General features: G+C 42.4%; 1 long non-coding RNA gene across 2 annotated transcripts in view; it reads left to right on the top strand.

Moving 5' to 3' along the window:
• Window positions 1–185: 185 nt before the first annotated feature.
• Window positions 186–19255, top strand: part of LOC115948796 — a 75080-nt gene continuing 56010 nt past the window's right edge. The window contains exons 1-3 of one of the 2 annotated variants that reach the window (XR_004082573.1): window positions 186–291; window positions 617–792; window positions 1848–1999. This is a non-coding gene — a long non-coding RNA (uncharacterized LOC115948796). Of the gene's footprint in view, window positions 292–616; window positions 793–1847; window positions 4305–19255 lie in introns of those variants that run through there. The other variant, XR_004082572.1, reaches the window with a different exon arrangement.

The following is a 19255-nucleotide window of genomic DNA, read 5'->3' as shown; positions in this document are numbered from 1 at the left end:
GGGAACGGGAAATACGGGAGGCAGGACTCCCGCTAGCGCGCGTGCGCGGGAGCAATGCGCAGGCGCTGCAGGGCGGAGCCGGGGCCGTGAGGGGAGCGGCTCCCTCCCCTCGGGGCGGGGCGCGGGGCGGTGTTAGAGGATTTTTTTTTTCTTCTTTTAACGCAAATTGGTTTGTGTTATTATGCCGCAGAGCTCTGCGCTAGTATTAAGCATCAGGAGACAGTTTCCCTGTCAAACGCTTCAAATATCCAGTTGAAACTGATGGGAAAATTGAGGCGGAAGATGGGAAATGTCCGTATTGTGAGCTAGCTGCTCTCTTCCAGCCGTGTAGCAAGCCCTCTCGGTTTTGGTTCCTAACACATGATTTTGGTACACAGTTCAGCACTGAGGCAGGAAAAAGAAATCAAGAATGTATTGATTGAATTAGCTCAGCAATGGTCAGCTGCATATTGGATTTCTTTGAAAAAGACTTGGATAGATTTTCACTAGGAAGGGATGGAGAGATAGAAGAACAGGGAGGTATGACTGCTGGCAAATGAAATTTTCAGAATTCACTGGTCAAAAAGCAAAGGTTTTAAAAATTTATTTACAGATTTTCAAATTATTCCCAGTACAGGTGAAGACCTCAGCATGGCAAGCATAAACCTATCAAAATGCCGTCTCTCTGTTCCAGCTGTCTCGCGCGGACGCCTTCAAAGTTTAATCCACAGGTCTTGTCTTCTGTCAAAAACCCTCTCATCTAACAGCTTGGAGACCCTGGAGCCCATGGATCCGCCACAAGTTGTCGATAAGGTTTGTAAGCAGGGGAGGGGTGAAAAGGCGTGTAGCTCGGTGCAGAGTGCGCCGTGTCCGGGAGATGGAGGTGTTGGCAAGCCCCGCATCGGAGAGGCCGCGGACGAGAGGCGGCGGTGCTGCACGGCCCGGGGGCCGCGCACGGAGACCAGGGACTGTGGAACCGGGCACAGGGTGAGAGTCACCCTCTGGGTCAGAAACATGGGGAGAGCGGGAGAGAAAAAGGCTAGTAAGGCACAGGGGAGCGCTTTCTGGGACCAAAACGGGGAAACACAAAAAGAAAGATATGAGTTAAATGACAGCATTGCAAAGCTCAGAGGATACAGACATGCATCGACAGTGCTTTTTCAGGATGGGTGTATGTGGCATCTGAGGCAGGCTGCTGCCCATCAGTGGCTCTCCTGCTCACACAGGCGGTGTTACAGTCGCCAGCCTGCCAGCTCACTTAGCTGGTCCTGACTGAGTGCCTCCCCAACATGTCTCAAGCACCTGTGCCAGGTGGCATCCTCTTGGCGGCTGGGGGTCCCAGGCTGGAGGGGTGGCATGGCATCCCTGCCTGGGGTCTGCACCCCAGCAGGACCCCGGGCTCAAAGGAAACTCCTGGAAGGACATGTGTCGTGCCACTTGAGCAGTCCTGTCTCACCTGTATCTACATAAAACATACATAGGACATGAACTTAGACCAGGGTGTAATCTTGACATACTAGAAATCACCTCCTGGCTTGTCAGCCTGGTGCAATTGTACTTGATTTGGCCAAGAGATGTCTTGGCGTCAGCATGTGAACTCTATTATGTGTGAAAACACATACTAACTCCATTAGTTTTGAAAATACTTGTTACTAGGTCCTGCCAGGGCTTATCAGATGTGCATGTTCATATGTTCTAGTGGAGCACCACTGCACACACAGATGGTTACTATCCTGCTGCAAAGATGGGGTCAGGTATCTAAAAAAGAAAATTGCTGTATCAAAAACCACACAGTGAAACTGGTTCGGGTTGTTCAAGGGAATGGTGAAAATAATGACTACTAGTGAGAGCAATGTTGGTGTCTACAGGAACAGCTGAAGAAGAGAGAAGCTGAAGTCCCAGAATGAATAGACCTAAACCCACAGACTTCACGACTGAAAAGGAAGACGTGCAGAATATGGGGTTCTTGGATAGAATTTGAAAGGACTCTTATTTAAACCATGCAAAACATGCAGAAAAGGTCAGAAAATCAAGACATAACGTATCTGTATGTATCACAAAAGATCTGTTGTTTCATTTAGTTCTAAATGTGTATTAAGCTAGGTTTCTGTTTGCTTGAATGTTGTGTACTCCTGAAGACTTAAATTGTGAAATCAGAGTATTGAAAAGGTTAGAAATCTGTGGAAAAGAGTAGTTGAAGTGGTCCTAAGGGGTCTGTGTTTCTTCTCAGTGAGAATGTGATGTGGTAAGAAGGAGAACACAGGCGTAAGAAAGGTCCCTGTGAAATGATAAACCTGATTGTTACTGCAACCTAGTGAGACCAGGGGAAATTTGGAAGGAAAAGGCTCAGAGAAATTTGGGAGGATAAACTTTTGCATTTTCTCCACTAAGTGAGATCTTGGAGCAAAAATCCAAGGAAGCAAAAAAGGTCCACTTTTTAACCTATATACTTCTTTTTGTTATTTCAAGATTGCAGTTAACCATAGTAAATTAGGGGAAAAAATTTCCTCCCTATGAAAGCAAAACTTGTGCCCAATGAAGAACTGCAGTCATTTCAAGTTTGGACTTTCGTTCTGTAAAGAAACATCAAGCATTTTTGCTCTGCACTGAAAGAAATGGTGTCTTCATTTGCCACCAAATGCAGGAGCAGTTATCTGGAGATTGCTCTGGACTTAAGTCTATGGAGAGGCACACTCAGAATAGTGGCAAATGTCCTGGTGAGGGAGCTCTGGTAGAGCAGTGCATGCAGTGGGCATTTATTTCAAATTGTGCTTTTATGAAGAGATTTGTTTGGGAGGTGTCTTAATAGCTTTGTATTTATTGAGTAATGGTGACACAGATATCTGTTCCAGGAAAAACTCACTGGGATTAACTGAGTAATTGGAATGGCAGAAAATATCTTTCTGACTCGGCTTAGGAGGACAGTGACTTTGCTAAGACTTGACTTCTGCTCTTCCTCCTTTTGATTCTAATGCAAGCTGTGGTCCTTCGTTTTTCAGCTAGCAGAGAACATCTAAGTAGAGAGTGACATTATTGGGAAATGCACAGATATCCATTGTTCCTGTCACCATGCTAAAGCGACACACATAATTTTGCAAGAAATTTCAGACAGTTGGTGTCTGAGGAAGTGAGGAAAGGAGAGCAACTATCTCTGAAATAACATTGTAACTTGGATTGCGGTGAATCTCCATCTCTTCTTGTGCTGCTGCTATTGTATATATGTATCACTATGCAAACTAGTGAAATTACAGTGATAGAAGAGAAATAGAAGAGAAAGTAAAAAAAAATTCTTTGGTGTAGCAATTCAGAGAAAACTATGTAGCAAGAAAGCCTAATTGTGATTTTAAAGTGTCATTTTTCTGTAACAAAGCTCCAATATTAACTATGTAGCAGGCATGAAAAGGGAAAAAGTGGCTGATAGAAAATCAGAAGTGCCCGAAAATCAGCATCGTTTTAGAGACTTTTGTGATTTCCTGTAATGTGACATAAACCACCTATTGTATTTTTGCTGGGAAATTTGTAGCTGAGGTCAATATAGCAGAAGATAAAACTTGAGGGTTTCTGTGCTAGAATGAGAGTTGTGTTCATTATCAAACCATTCACAGAGGATGGTGCCTGTTCAAATTTACATAAAGCATGCTAAAATGTATGTTAGGCTGTATTCTATCATGTTTGCTGCTCCCTGTCAGGAGGAAGAAGCAAAATGTTTAATTTTGCATCATCAGAATGCTTGAATTTAGATACAAGCAGACTTTTTTACTTGGACTTGTTAACACAACTTACTGCTCTGGCAGTAGTTTTCCTTCTTCTCCCTGTGCTTGCTGCAGCCTGACACCATCTTCCTGGTGTGGCTCAGGCTGTGCCGTGCTTGGCACAGACGGAGCCCCTGGTGGGAATCTGGCTGGTTATAGCACTGCTGTGTTAGAGGGCAGTCAGCCTCCTCCTTCTAGCTCTGTGCTCAGGTCTGCAGCCCTGCTGCTCAGGTCTGTAGCCCACCTTCAGTCTGGCCTGGATTGTCCCCACAAAAATCAAGAGCCCCCAGAGATCAGTTCTTCCTTCTGTGTTCTCCCCTTCAGGGTTTGTCCCTTTGGTAGTGGTGGTGCATGCAGAGAGCTGAGCATCTACCAAGGTCATGTGTGTGGTTTGATAAATGTTTAGTAAAAGGAACCCTTACAGCAAGGGCCAGAAAAGTGATGTGGTTTCATAGGGATCTCACTTGTTGACTGGACCGCAGTCATAGGCCAGTGATTTAACAAGGTCAATTCCTCATTCATATGAGTTTATTTACTAATAAATCTGAAATAAATGCTTGAAATTGTCTTAGATAATTTTTTGCAACTTTCCAATCAGAATTAATTAGATGCTATGAGTTGAGCAACTGAATAATTGGAAATGATTCACTGCTTTCCTTTCTAAGGATGTGAATTAGCACATGTTCTGTTTGCTGATGGAGTGCATTGTGCTTTAGGGAACCCGTGGAGTATGGCTAGTGTGAGTACAGACAACTACATGGTGCTAAGTTTCTGTCTAAATTTAGAAACTTCAGTTAGCTCTGATCTTATGTTGTCTTCCCAGTGCCAGACCTGAGTGATAAGAAACTTGTGTTGCTGAAAAGGTGAACAACATAAATGTCCTTTAATGGCATTTTGCCTCAAATTTCCCCTTTTCCCAGCATGACTGAAAGCATCAATTATGGGTTCACAATCATGTGAATATTAGCAATAAAGTGTTGTCTTCCCGAGTCTCCATGATGATGCAATGATATTAATGGTTATTTTATGCCAGCTCGCTTATGTTTTCTAAAAATTGTATAAAATTGAAGAGAGCTGGCAATGCAGGCAGGAGAGATGATGGAGATGTGGTGAGTTCATGGCAGTAGATAATCTAAAACTTGTGACTTGCTTCACCACCCTCTTGCCTTCCCTCAGAAGCTACCAGGGGCTTAAAAAAGAAGGCCTTGGGCATGTGTTACAAAAAAAATAATAAAATATTCTTTAAAGCCCCTATATTTGGACTATGTACTGGTTGACTGTGCCTCACTGTATGTGGCTTTGTTCTGGTCTTAGCCACGTGTGGCCCACTGCTTGGACCTCCAGTTCCTGGCCACGGAGGACTACAGATGTATGGGCTGGACATGATGTGGATAGTGTGCAAGCCCTGCCTCGCAAACAGGCCTGGTCAGAAAGCTATCCACGCTGACATAGATAAATGGAAGCTGTAGAAAAGTGATAGAAAGCAGAGTTCAGACTATTCTCTGTGGGTGATATTCCTCTTCATGTTTTATTTCCAGTTATTTTAAAATTAAGCCATAAATCGAAAGCAGAATTCACATTGCGCGTTTATCTCTTCTGTAGGCCCCAGGGGGACAGCTGGACTACTTTTTCAGGATGGAGAGTGGAAGGTATCTGACCGTTGCTGAGCTCTTGTGTGAATGTATGTGTACTGCTTGAACAGGCAGGTGTTTTACATTGTCCTGGGATATATCATGCTTTTTTCCCATACTGTTAAAATCCATACTGATATTCATCAGGTCTTGTTTTGACAAGTTGTATACTAGGACTTCATCTCTGGAGAACCAGGACTTAGGCTGAGGATGCATTTTTGCTCATATTAGAACATAGGGTTTTTTATTTTATTTTAAATTTAAAACCTCATTATGATAGCAGGTAATGTGAGGAGAGGAAGGAAGAAGAATTAAAAAAGACACTGTGAACAAAGAAACATTTTTTCATCAAAACCATAGCAAGTAATAACAAGCAGGTTATCTGGAATGACCTTCTAACCACTGAATCAATTAACCCTGAATGAAAGTTTCTCTATTACTGAGGCATTTAGGATGGTCTTACTCTGTGTGGATTCTCTTTTGTCTGGTAGTTGGGTCAAACTCATAGTGAAGACTTTCCCCAAGGGGACGCCAGTCTGGATCTCTATCCTCCACCTGGGTGCATATTTTCACAAAACTCTGGGAACTGAATGTCTCTAGGACCTCTGTTGCTCCACCAGTTGCAAAGGCTGGCCAACAAGTGAAAATATCTTAGGAGGAGATGAAAGCAAAGCCACTTTGGTCTGTAGATAATACTTGGGAGAGCAGTCTGGTAGGAAAACGCAGAGATGATCATGGATTTGTTTGGATTGGAAGAGACCTTAAAGGTTATCTTGTTCCAACTCCTGGGCAGGGACACCTTTCACTAGACCAGGTCACCCCATCCAGCTTGGCTGTGAACACTTTCAGGGATCCAGCAACAGTGAACTTAGCTAGGAAATTAAGCTGTGAAATGGTTTGGCTGGCTTCTGGCACATGTGGCCAGGCTGTCTTGAGGTATAGGTTTGGCTCTAGCCCCAAGGGAACTCATCAACATGCCTGCTCACAGCTAATTCACTCTGTGAGATCTCATGGATTGGTATGATGGAGGGTGGCTGGCTGGCTTGCTTAAGGGAGGGGGGTTTGTGGAGTTGTTGGGTGCCAAATGAGGTGTCTTCTCATAGTGTTGAGGAAGGAAGGGAGCCTGAGGGGTTAGTTCTTGTTGGAGAAACAATGGAAATGGAAATGAACAGTAGGGGAGATCTTGACGAAATCAGCAGTTGAATTAAAATGGAGGTGCTCTGATGAACTACTTCTTGCTTCCTTTTCTTTCGTAATCTGATCCTGCCTACAGCTCTGAAATAATGTCTTTGTACATTCGGCTTGCTTCATCTGCTCCCACTTGCTGTTTGGCAAGGCTGACTGTTTTCATGACTGGACTGCAGAGTACTAGGCTCTTAGCACATCTGATAGCTGGGATCAAGGATTACTTTGCATTCTGGCTTGGCAAGCCATGCTTCCTCTCACTGCAAATTCTTTTGGCTTTTGCCACCCAGACTTGTTCTTGCCTGGCTGAGTGTATCTCCCTCCACCCTGCTAATGGTGCAGCATTACCTTTCCAGCAGCGAAAATTAGCCCTTGCAAGAAGCATTGCTCAGCACTGCTTCTCTCCCCAGTGGACCAAGTGGAACCTGTGGGTCAGGTGGCTACAAACACATCCTTTCTTACTTGACAAGTGACAATCCTTCTCTAACAGAGCTTCCTTGACTTTTGGAGAGTCTAGAGCACTCTAGCTATATTTCACACAGCCCTCTGTGGTACTCTCTTTGTTTCAGGCAGTGAAAAAATCTGTTAAGAAGGGGGTATGGTCAGCCAGACGATTCCCAGATAATTGTGGAAACACGTTTAATCTTATGTTGCTGTGAGCCCCCTGTCTGTTTCTTCATGCCAGTAGTCAGTTTATCATAACTCCTCTGAATTATCTCAGCATGCTCTCATGTCAGGCAGAGCAAGGGTCTCCCTTTGAAGTGACCTCTCTTTCAGTAAGTGGATTTAGCAGAGAAAAGGAGAAAGGATTTTAGTAAAGATTATTGAAACAACCTGCAATCAGTGAGCTCACTCACAGTGGATGCTCCTGCTTGAACTGTTGCATTGTGTGCACTCAGACAGCAGCAGATGATGGGTGGCCTGCTAAGATCATAGATGATGAGGATCTGACACTGGCATCTGCAAGTGTGGATCCTCTGAAACCAACAGAGTGGCCTGTTTTGTCAAATCTGGATCTGGTAGTGAGTGAATACAAAGACATGTGGGATGTGGAAGAGGGAGATTACCAGAAGTCAGGAAATAGCACTGGACTGAGTAGTTAGTCCACACTGGAGATGATCAAGCTGCTCTCTGTCTCCTGATAAACAGTAACTGGGGTTGTGAGCTAAGGGACATGAAATGTCTCAGTCCTTCTAGAGCAGCATATTAAGAAGGCTCATTTTTCTCATGGCTGAACCAGCTGGACACACTTAAAATGTGCCATGGCCTGGAGAGCCTGAGTATCAAGCTGTAAAAAACACAGCAATAGGCAGGCTGGAAGGATGGTGCTAGGTTTGGCTGTGCTCAGAGCTCGTTGGGCATCCTGCAGCTCAGCCTGAGTGTGCTGTAGTCAAAGGTTCAGCCAGAGCAAGTTCATCCTGCATGGATGTAGAAGGATCCTTGCTCAGCTCAGCATCAGGCTACTGAGAGCACCCCCTTCCCAACGTGGTGTAGTGGAAGAAGGTAAAGTAGGCCTGTTCCTCCCTTTGATCTACCCTGTAGACATATCTGGGACAGTGCTGGTATGAAACTGGCTTCAGCCTTGCCAGCTGCTTCAGATTCTGCCGATGAAGGTGGGGACATCAGAGGAGTGATGGAATCTCACCTGGGGGATGTGTTACCCCTATAGACTCTGGAGATGCAGCTGCTGGAGAAACATGAAGCTGCAGAGAGAATACAGTGATGGGGGTGGCAGAGGAGCACAGATATCTGAGCTGCTGAGAGAGAGATTTCAGCTCTGATGGTAGCCACATTGCACAAGAGGATCTAAGGAAGAGTCAGGAATGTAACTGTAACAACTTATATGTATTGTAGCTTTGTATCATCTGCAGCACCGAGACAGCAATGTTCCTCCCACTGCAGGTATTGCTGTCTGGAATTTTGGCAGTGTTACCAATAATAGCCAAGACCAATCCTTTTTGCTCATTTCCCCCACAAAAAATTGGCCTGTTACAGCCATACAGAGTGCATCAATGTCTGTGTGTTTGTACCTCTCATTAGGACCTATGGACCAATTTCAGGTGGAGATGTAGAAGCTCTTATTAAAAAAAATATATATTAGAAATGCCAGCCAGCATAGAGAGAAGAGATGCCATGGAGGGCACCTTTGAGGGGCCTGTGCCTCTCTGCGTTCACCCTTTATTGAACTTCAGAGAAAACCTACATATGAAAGGTATATTTTTGATATTTCTTATAAAAGAAATCTTCACCTGGAGCTTGTGCTCGATTGGAAAACCTTAGCCTAAGAGGCAGAGCATCAGGAAACCAGATTCCAGTAGCTCAGTGACTTTGAGTGCTACTTCTCCCTTTCTCCCTTGATCTCTTTAGTGGATATGCAGAACTGAGAGTGAGTTTGGCACAGTTCTTGGGCATCCTGACACCACAGGAACTGAACTAGGCAGAGAAGCTCACCTCACCTGCAGTGCTGCCACACCAGAGGTGTGCTGTGAGCAGGACTTGGAGGCAACCAGGAGGCAGAGAAGGACTAGGAGCGAACCTGAGAGATGGAGCAGGTTTTGTTTCTGAAGGCATGGAAGACCCAACCCCGTTCTACATTCTTTGGGAGTGCACCTATTAAGTGTAGCTCACTGAAGGGCATTGTTTCATTTGCCTGCATGTTTTGACAATGTGAGTTGTTACCAGGTTTTATTTGTGCTCTTTGGGGTTTCATTGGTTCACAGAGACCAAGCCCTCAAGGCACATGACAAGGGATATGAACTAGAAAGACAAGCAGCCTCATACTGCAAGAAGTCACGTTTCTTTATTGTAAACATGTGGGAATTCTTTGCTAAAAACACAGTATTGGAAAAACAAACTTGGATGGAAACTAGATCAAGGAATGACTGAGCCAATACAGTTCAAATGAAAATAAAAAGTACCAAACCAAAGAAAGACAGGAGCTTTCTTTGTTGTCATGCACTAATTTGAAACATTGCAATTGTGAATACAATTACAGTTCGTGCTTTTCCTGAAGTTTACAAGATTCTAGCTAGTCTTTTTTTCCTCCTTTTTTTGTGTCTCCTTATGATTCTTGGTTTTGGACGTTACTGCAGAAGAAGCCATGAATTATGAGAAATATTGGTGTTACTATATTTCTGGCCAGGCTGATATAAAGTATTTTCAGAATCTTTCCTGGAAGAAAAGGCATGGGGTGATGTCATTTTTCTAAACCAGGTAGTTTTGGATACTTGAAAACTATGCTTCAGGTCCTGGTTGCTCTGCAAATAAAATCACAGGACTCTGTATTTTGGAATTTTGTACTACCTGCTTTGCTGAGCCATACACTGCACATGCAATTATTGAACATGGACTAAATTCCCATTTACATGACAGCCTCTTTGCCACCTGGGCAGTGCAGTGCAATACTTAACACTGACATATGTACAGACACAGAGCTGCACCCACAGCCGCACACAAAGGCGCGCATTTATCACTAAAATATATGCATGATACATCTATATCTAGATATATATTTTACAAAGAAATTCAGACAGTAAGTATAAAAGTTTTTTGTTACATGGTCATTGTGGTGTTCTCCTCTTGACACCAGTGAGAGAACGGTCAAGTGAAGAATCGAGGGTCAGCCCCTTTTTGTGGTGTATGTAGTGTTAATACAAACATCCTACTCTAAATGCTGATCATATGGAAATCAGTGCCAGTTCTGTCATTGATTCCAGAGCAATGAGGATTTGGCCCAAAATCTCAATTTACACCACCTTCTTAATGATTTTGTCTATTAAATTTAAATTGCTTGAGACTATAACAAAAGCATGGGGGGTAAAAAAATGTAATAAAATGGTTTAATTTATTTCTGGGTCCATCAAACATTTGTACTGATAGCAATTTGATGTTCTTAGTTTTCATTTTAAAATAAACAAAAACACTGTGATGGGTGATTTCCTAATTTCCTGTTAATTGAGTTTAAATTGAAAAGCATTTTTCAGTGGGAGAGCTGCTCATTAAATTTGTAGATAGCAATTTTGTTCCATTTTTAAGCTCTTCTGGCTGGAGATCCTTGAGTCATAAGGCATTTATAGTTTCTTTAGCAATACATAAAACAACAGAATTCATATTTCCACATACATCTGTAAAGATGTTAAAAGTGTATTTTGTTGTAACAAAGAAGAGCAAAATCAACATGTTACAAGAGATAATCTGGACTCCTCAGGTTACAAGAGATAACCTGCAGCCTCTCCCCAGCCTTGAAACTCATGTCTATTTCTTCCCTCTGGTAGTGATTCGCCTGCATTAGTCCACAAGCAGACAAAGAGAGGACTACTCAAAATGAGGGCTCCAGATGAGCCATGACCCTTGGTGAAGGGAGGACAGGATCATACCCATGACCCTGGTCACGTATCAGATCTGCAGGTTCTGTGGTCCAGGTTCCACCTAATTTAGAGCAGGGGGAAGAGAAAACCTGGAGACCAGGAGATGACACCTCTCCAGCATACTGGTGCTCCAATGTTACCTAGGCTGTGCACCTGGATTGCCGGGCAGGATAACTGTGTGAACTCATAGGGCAGTGGGACCTATACATATTTGAAATCTTTAGTTTATCTGTATACACCAGATTTCCCTCCTTGGAATCATAGCTATACATACACGGATCTTTTTGTATATGTATCTGTATCCATGTCCATTCACGTTTGTGTAAGTACATGAGCTCAGTAAGAGGTAGGAATTTCTTGCTGCTGCTGAAGCTGTGGAGATATCTGGTGGGATATCTCAGATATCTGATGGGATATCCCAACAGAGGGTTGGGATGGGCAGGTAGTGGGCCTAGGTGCAGGACTGCTGCAGGGTTATGCCTAACCACAGGCCCAATAAAATGCTAGTGTGAGGTTGTGGTCCTCCTGAAGTGAATGGAGGCTCTAAAGCTGATACTTCGCATGGTATGAGCAAGATATTAAAAGTGAATTGATTAGAAAGTAGAAACCCTGGTAAACAGTGACTATGGAAAGAGAAACAGGAAGAGTAGATGACATTTTAATGGGGCTTTAGTTTAGCAACACGGTTTGTTCTCTTAGGGAGTGATACAGTGTAAAAGAGATTTCTTGATTCTAAATTTATCTGCTTTATTGGTTTTGAGTCACTGCCATAATTTTATCGATTTTTTCTTTTAACAGTGGTTCCATAAGAGGCCTCTTAAGCTAAAACATATAGTGAGTAAAATCTTCTACATTCATTTCACTTTGCAAGTCAGCCTCCTGTGTTTAAGTATGGTGTTCTGACGTGCACTTTAAGGCTTATTGTAGCTGTATAAATGGCCATTATGTGGGAATAGGGGAGGGAGAATTCTGTCCTTGAGGCTCATTTTTGATGTCTCTGATTTGAGATTATTACCACAGTGGGTTTCATCAGTCATGTTGGATATGCAGTAAATGACCTCAGCTGTTTGGAAGCCATTAATCAACAAATCATCAACAAGATAAAAGTGTCTCTTTTTGTGTCTTTGAATGTGAGGGACAGTGCCTGATTGTTCCTGAGACAATATAATCAAAAGAAAATTGCTGCTGATTTCTTTAGGAGTTAGTATGATTTTATTTTCTTGGTACCAAGCTTTCCTAGTGAGCATGTGAAATCTTGTGAGCTGATATCAAGGGATGTTTTGTTGGCTGCTCACTCACTGCAAAGAAGTTCAGAGACTGGAATGCCTTGATTTTATGGATGTGAGCAAGTTGTTTAGGAGATTTTGCCTGTGACCTTGAAGTGAATCAAGTGCACAAAGGGTGTTGCTTGGAACTCTGATTTTTAAGTATGAAGAAACACAAAATCCCCAACATAGAGTGTACTTCTGCAAAAGCATATGAATGTTATCATATCTCTCATTCTGAAGAGGTGCAGGGAGCTAAGAAATTATGTTTTATTATGGGGGATACAACCTGAGGGAATGGCATGAAGCTGTGTCCTGACACACATAGGTTTTGGTTCAATATTTTAGGAAAAGCTTTTTTGTCCAGAAGGTGGTTGGACACTGGAACACACTTCAGAAGGAAACGATAATGACAGGAGGCCAGCTAGAGTTCAAGAAGCATTTGGAAAACACTGTCAGGAATGTGGTTTGTGTCTTGAAGGTGTCCTGGGCAAGGCCTGGAGTTCCCTTCCTAGTCAGGATTCTATGATCGTAAACTATGATTTATAGACCACTGGTTTTTGGTGTTGATGGTCCAAAGCACTGACTGCTTCAGAGATTCCTTTTATTAGGCCTTCCAAGCTCAGTTCAGTTTTCCTAGTCTATGTATTTATATTTTACCTTTAGCAGAGTTAGATGTTAATATCTTTTCGATCTTAAAATAGTAATTTGCAATGTGCTTTTTGTAGTAGTAGGCTGCTACAGTAGTGTAGTGTGTCGGCTGCTTATGAAAATGTTCTAGTTAGCACAGCAATTCAGTCCAATAGAAGAGGGATATAGTATAAGGAGAACTGGATTTGAACCCTCTTGAAATGTGTTGCACAAGCCTGTAACAGGACTCAGTGACATGCACTCACTCTGATGCATTTTTAAAACACTTGCACGTCGAGCTCTCAGCCACTGCAACATTGTGCAACTCTCTTGCATTTCCAGTATTTGTTCTATAAATACCTACTAATCTGTGCCAAACTTCAAAGAAGTCTCATCTGTTCCTCCTGAAATCTCTGGATTTCATTCAGTATTGTACAGTGTAGAAGTGGGCCTCAAACCCTGGCATGTCTGTGTTCACAGCACAACTTTTGGAAAAGTCAGATTCATAGGGTGACCAATAACCTCTTCAACAGAGGGAATGTGGACAATTTGTCCTTGTTTCCAACAGGAATATACCAAGAAACACAGGAAAGTCAAAATGATGGAAGTTTGTAATCAATTTTGCTTTCTAAGTACCTTTATTTCACTTTCTTTATGGAGTTAAACGATCTGCAGTGAATGATATGTATAAACCACTTTATCTGCTATTGGGTGATGCATTGCAAATGAGTTAGCAAGTTTTTAGGGAAGGGGCTGTTGTACACATACGTATGTGGGTGCACTGTTTAACAGAATGAGCATGGTTTCTAAGGATTACCACAGCAGTTATGCATTCTCCATGCCTGCTAAAGCTGCTAAAGCTCAAATAATAATATAGAGATACAACACCACATCCATACTTTTGTATTGGAGACTTCTGAAACAAGGACACAGTGCTGGTAGAGCAAACGCACTAATAAATAAAGTGATTTTGCATTATACATGTTAGGAATATTTTAGGAATATTGAGTAGCAAGTATCTCTGCTTGTCTTACTAGATGGGGGTATTTAAGTTAACTGGATAACTTGGAGTCTTGATTTACTTGCAATATTTCTGGTAAGAGAAGCAGACTGTCTTTCAATTTGTATTTCTCGTATTCAGAACCCACAGAAACCTCCCAGATTTGGTCCCCATCACTTTCTTTGTGCAAGAGGCTTTGCTACCCCATGTTGACCAGGTTGAAGCAGCATAAACTAGACCTGCCATACACATGGTGTTGTGGCATTGATTGTCACAGCTGTGAAGGCTAGTGGTAGTTCCAGCTGGGGTTTGGTAAGGTACACTGATGGTGAGTCCAAGGATTTGTCTTGACTGGCCTGAGTGATGAGCACCATGAAGAAAAGATTTCTGTCTCAGCAAGCAAAGGCCAGATCCCCAGGAAGGCATCTGTCTTCCTACCAAAGTACCAGGGCGGTGAAAAAGGCTCTCATGGCTGATGGGCAGCTGTGGTTGAGATGGCTTCCCTTGCTTGTGTTGTCTACTTTGCAGTGCTATCCTTTACCTCCTCCCTGCTGCTGTCATGAAGAGGTCACCAATATGTATCCTTTATGTAGACAGAAAAGAAGGAAGAAAAGACCTCTCAAGCACATTGCCAGTTGTTTTAAGATGTTTCTGATTAATTATTCTGTTTTAGCCATTTCAGTGCTCAGCAGTCTTCATTTGTTAGTGTTGATAGTGGAAGTCCATGCCTTGCCTGAATCTGAGTTATTTTGACCAACAAACATGGGTCAATTCAAATCAATAGAAATGCCATTAACATCCCAGTACTGTGAAAGATAATATGAACATTTCTCATGCATTCAGTTTATTAAAATTTGCTAAAGTGTGAAAAATGTATGACAAGTAATGATGTTTTAATCTTTCACCAAGGTAACAATTGAAAGCTGATTGATTCCATTCAGTAATTATAAAATCAAAATGATGGAAGATTGTAATCAAGACGGATTCTGTCTCATACTTTGTCATGCCTCCATGCAAGATAAAATTCTTATTTATAACATCTCTTTTATCTGAAAAGAAATCAAACTCCTATTTGCCAAGTTTAATGCTTGTGGCTAGTTGGACAGCAAACATTTTTTTAAAAACTCTGATGAGAAGAAGAAAGCAGTCTGCATCCACTAAAGATGCCAGTTTTCCAGGAGAATGCCATGGAAGACAGTATCAAAGGCTTTACTAAAGTACAGATAGACAACATCTACAGTCTTTCCCACATCCACCAGGCAGGTCACCTGGTCACAAATCCAGATCAAGTTGGTCAGGCAGGGCCTGCCTTTCACAGCCCCCTGCGGGCTAGGCCTGATCCCTTGGTTGTCCTGTATGTGCTGTTTGATCACCTACAAGAGGATCTTTATTCCATAACCTACTCTAGTACTGGGGTCAGGCTGACAGGTTGTAGTTCCCCAGATCCTCCTTCTGGACCTTCTTGTGGATAGGCATCATGCTGTCGTGCTTTCAGTCATCTGGGAGCTCCATGGTTATCCAGGACTGATAATGATGGAAAGCAGCTTGGTGACATCTTCTGCCACCTCCCTCCTTAGATGAATCTTTTCTGGTGCCATACCCTTATGAATGTCTGAATTGCTCAGCAGGTCACTAACTACTTGTTCCTGGATTTCAAGGAGTCTTTTCTGCTCCCTATCCCTGTCTACCTGCTTACTGGACTGGTTGACCTGAGGACATTTAGTTTTTCTTTAAAAGACAGGAAAAGAAGGCACTTGTGGAACCTCAGTCAGCCACTCATGGAATACATCTGCCTCTTCATTCAGGTTGTGTAGTCTGTAACAGACTCCCACTAGAGTATCTGCCTTGTTAGCCTTCCCCCTGATTCTTACTCATAGCCACTCAACCTTGTCATCACTGTCCTTGGGCTCTGTGCAGTGAAACAATCCCTAATGTACAAAGCCACTACACAGCCTCTGCTTCCCCGCCTGACCCTTCTGAAGAGCCACTATAACCATCCTGGCAGCACTCCAGCCATGTGAGTCATCCCACCAACTTTCAGTGATGGCGACTGTCACAGCTTTCCTGCTGCCAATGGCTTCCTCCAGTTTGTTGTTCCTCCTTTGTTACCCATACTTTGTGCCCCATGTGGAAGCTCTTCAGCTGGGCTACTGACTTCACCCCCAGTGCTGGCATGCCCACTCTAGGCTCATCTCTGCTGAGCCTGGTTTTATCATATTCCCTCTTCAAACCTGGTTTAAAACCCTCTCAGACAGTCATGCCAACTCACAGGCCAGAATCCTTTTCCCTTTTTTAGACAGTCAAACTCGATCTCTTTCCAGCAGGCCTGGAACCATATACAACACCCTATGAGCAAAAAAGCCAAAATTCCATTGGTGGCACCAGACTTTAAGCCACATGTTGATCAGGTAGCTGTTCCTTTTAGCATTCTTCCCTGCTTCTGAAGGAATTGAGGAAAACAACATCTATGCTCCTGTCCTTACAACCAGTAATCCCAGTGCCCTGAAGTCCCTTTTGATTGCCCTCAGAGTTTTTGCCAACGTGGGCAACAACAGTGAATAATAATCAGTGTGCTGATTCAGTTCATGGAATTCAGCCTCACCCAGGCTCCAGGGAGGCAGCAGATTTCCCTGTGGAATGGGTCCTTTTGGCACATGGAAGCCTCAGCTCCCCTCAGAAGGAAATCACCTAGAAAACACCATGGATTTGCCTTTTATATGACCAAGGGGGAGACCATTTAAAATGTCAAGAAATAAATGTAAAAAAAAATTAAAAATCAAGATTTCTTTGATTTTCTAGTGACTCAGTAAAAGCAAAATCTGGTCCTGTATTCTTAGAAATAAGAAAATTTTAAATTCTTTTCAACTGTAGCTTCTCACTGCAACATTTTGCTTGATGCAGGTTAATGGCTGACTGCTAAAAAAGAGGAATTCTCTGTTTCAGTTGTCTAATGGGATTTTTTGGCAAGTTGCTTGTTAGAAGGATTATTTTCTTTAACAATATTGCTGTAGGAATGCATCTTCTAAATAACCTGCTACATTATTTTGACATGACCTTCATGTCTTTTGAACTTACAGTTTCTGGAGTTCTTTGTCTCCCATTAGGAAGCAGTGTTGTTGGGTGTGCTTTTTCTAATATATCTTGATGGATGATCAGGAAAAAAAGCTGGTATGTCCAACGGCTTGATAATTTCAGGGTCAAAACAGATTTTATGTGTTGATCTTCTTTCACTTGCTGATGCATCTGTTTAACCAAGCAGCTGGTGCATAAGATCTAGCCGGCAGCACACAGAACACATTAGGAGAACAAAGGGAATGTGAGATTATACCAAAAAGAGGCAAGAGCAGCATTTTTTCACTGTTCTGCATGAAGGCAGGAGCTGCTCCAAGAGGATGCAAACTCAATTTTCATATTGGACTTATGGCCTCTTCCCCCATCAGATTATTCAAAGGTAAATTTGCTTTTCACTCTCTCAGAAAGACCATTTTCCCCTCAGTGGTATATTCATTTATTAGTAACATTATTTGTAAAATGCTAACTTCATTGGCTGCACTGTTATGATGTTATCTCTATGTGCTTCTGTGAGAATGTAACAATGTCATGAAGAAAAATGATGTAAAAATGATGTGGGTACATAAAATGGGATTGACAAAATGCAGTAAATCACTTCTGGGCTGAGGAGCAGACCTGCATGTGTAATGAAATACTTCAGCATTACATCATCGTTTATGTAACATCTGGCAGAGCCTTGTATTTCAGTGCTGCTTTGAATCAGGATAATTTTTTTCTCTCCAATAAAAGAGAAAAACAAGCCTCTAGGTTTTGCACATAGAAAACTGTAAAGAAAAAAAAAAGAAAAAACAACCCTTAAAATATCTGTGTTAGTTTCACTCTGAGTAGTTTTCCCATCTCCAGCTGGATGCAAATAATGTAATGACTGAGATGCATACAAAACAGTTAGCATCCTAGAGGATGTTTTCAGTTTTATAAGAGAAACATATTTTTAATATGAAGAGGATTTTTTGAGATTATTTCATCCAAGAAGAGTTTTTCTAATTTACATTATTATACATGTCTTGGAACCAGAGTTTTAGAAAAAAAACCCACAAAAAACAGCAGGTGTGAATTCTATGTTCTATGTACTTCAGTGTTATCCAGTTTGTGGGGTGTGTTTTTTTTTTTTTTTTTTTTTTCAAAGGAGAATTGAATTATCTTTATTGTGGACTTCTGATCTTGTCTCATGCAGACATGTGGGTGCTACATCAGTGTGGATTCCTCCATCCCAGGCTGCCAGCAGAGTCTTTCTCTTCCCTAGAGTGGATCATTCTGCCCTGTTCACCTGTGGTGCCAGGCAGGACAACATGATGTGATCATGTGGTGAGGATTAGTTGAAATCTATTTAATTGGCTGTTGAAATAGATTAAATCAGAAATTTGTCTGCTGCAGAGGTGTCTGGATGACACACTCACCTGTCTGAAATCAGTAGAAATCTTGCCATTAGTTTCTAGGGCTCTTGGCTGTTGCCTTGTGCCTCTTGCCTCTGAAGCCTTTGGGAGGTCCTGGTGTGGTGGTGGTGGTGGTGCTGTGAGGGTGCTGCCGCAGGGTCCAAGCTGCCAGCCCTCTCAGCAGCTGACTCCTTCCCCAAACTTTTGGTGAGTGACAGCTGCCCAGAATGCAGTGCTGGGGCATTGACAAGAACTTGATGTACCTAAAAATACGCTTGCTTTCTTTTTTTCAATACTAGGAGGAAATAGAACAGATTGTCAAAAGTAAATCACTGTTTATTTACTTCCTTTTCATTTATCAAATACCATACAGATAAGCCATGATTACTGCATTCACTCATCTCCCAGGGATTTCGGTATGGTATATTTATCCAGCAGTGTAGGACTGGCTGCCACACACATAGAGCTGGTTGTTACAGCTCTTTTACTTCCCCTCCATATTTTCCCAAGAATGGTAGATCTTGATATACATCAAGTAAAATGTTATATCTGAGTTTGTTTTCTGATGGTGGAAAAGGCAAAAGGAAGAGGAACAGTCCCAAAACAGCAGTTACTAAAAGCTTGATGAGATGTAGGTGTCTGGAGTGCTTTTTTCTCTTTCTGAGCAATTGTTAGGTAACTGAAAATATTGTTTCCTTAATTTTGTAAACTAGCAGTGACTTCTATTGATTACATTTGGAGGAGAGAGGTGCTGAATAACATGAATATCATTAAAAGTAGTTCTGTGTAAAACTGGCAAAGGCAGAAGAGGGAAGCAATGGCCATATGATTGAAGCTTAAGATTCAGAGTCAGAATGTCTAATTCCTACTTCTGATTTTCTAGCAGGTGACTTAGGGAAAAAAATCACTATCAGGCGTGAAAACTGGCCATGTGCAGGGCCACAATGGCTCTTTTTGGCAGCTGAAGCAAGAGTGGGGTGGTCTAGGATGGAAACCACTCT

This window comes from Geospiza fortis, unplaced genomic scaffold, assembly GCF_000277835.1.
Source record: "Geospiza fortis unplaced genomic scaffold, GeoFor_1.0 scaffold557, whole genome shotgun sequence".
Lineage (NCBI taxonomy): Eukaryota > Metazoa > Chordata > Aves > Passeriformes > Thraupidae > Geospiza > Geospiza fortis.
Note: the sequence above shows the minus strand (reverse complement) of the source record. Positions and strands in the feature narration are given on the sequence as shown.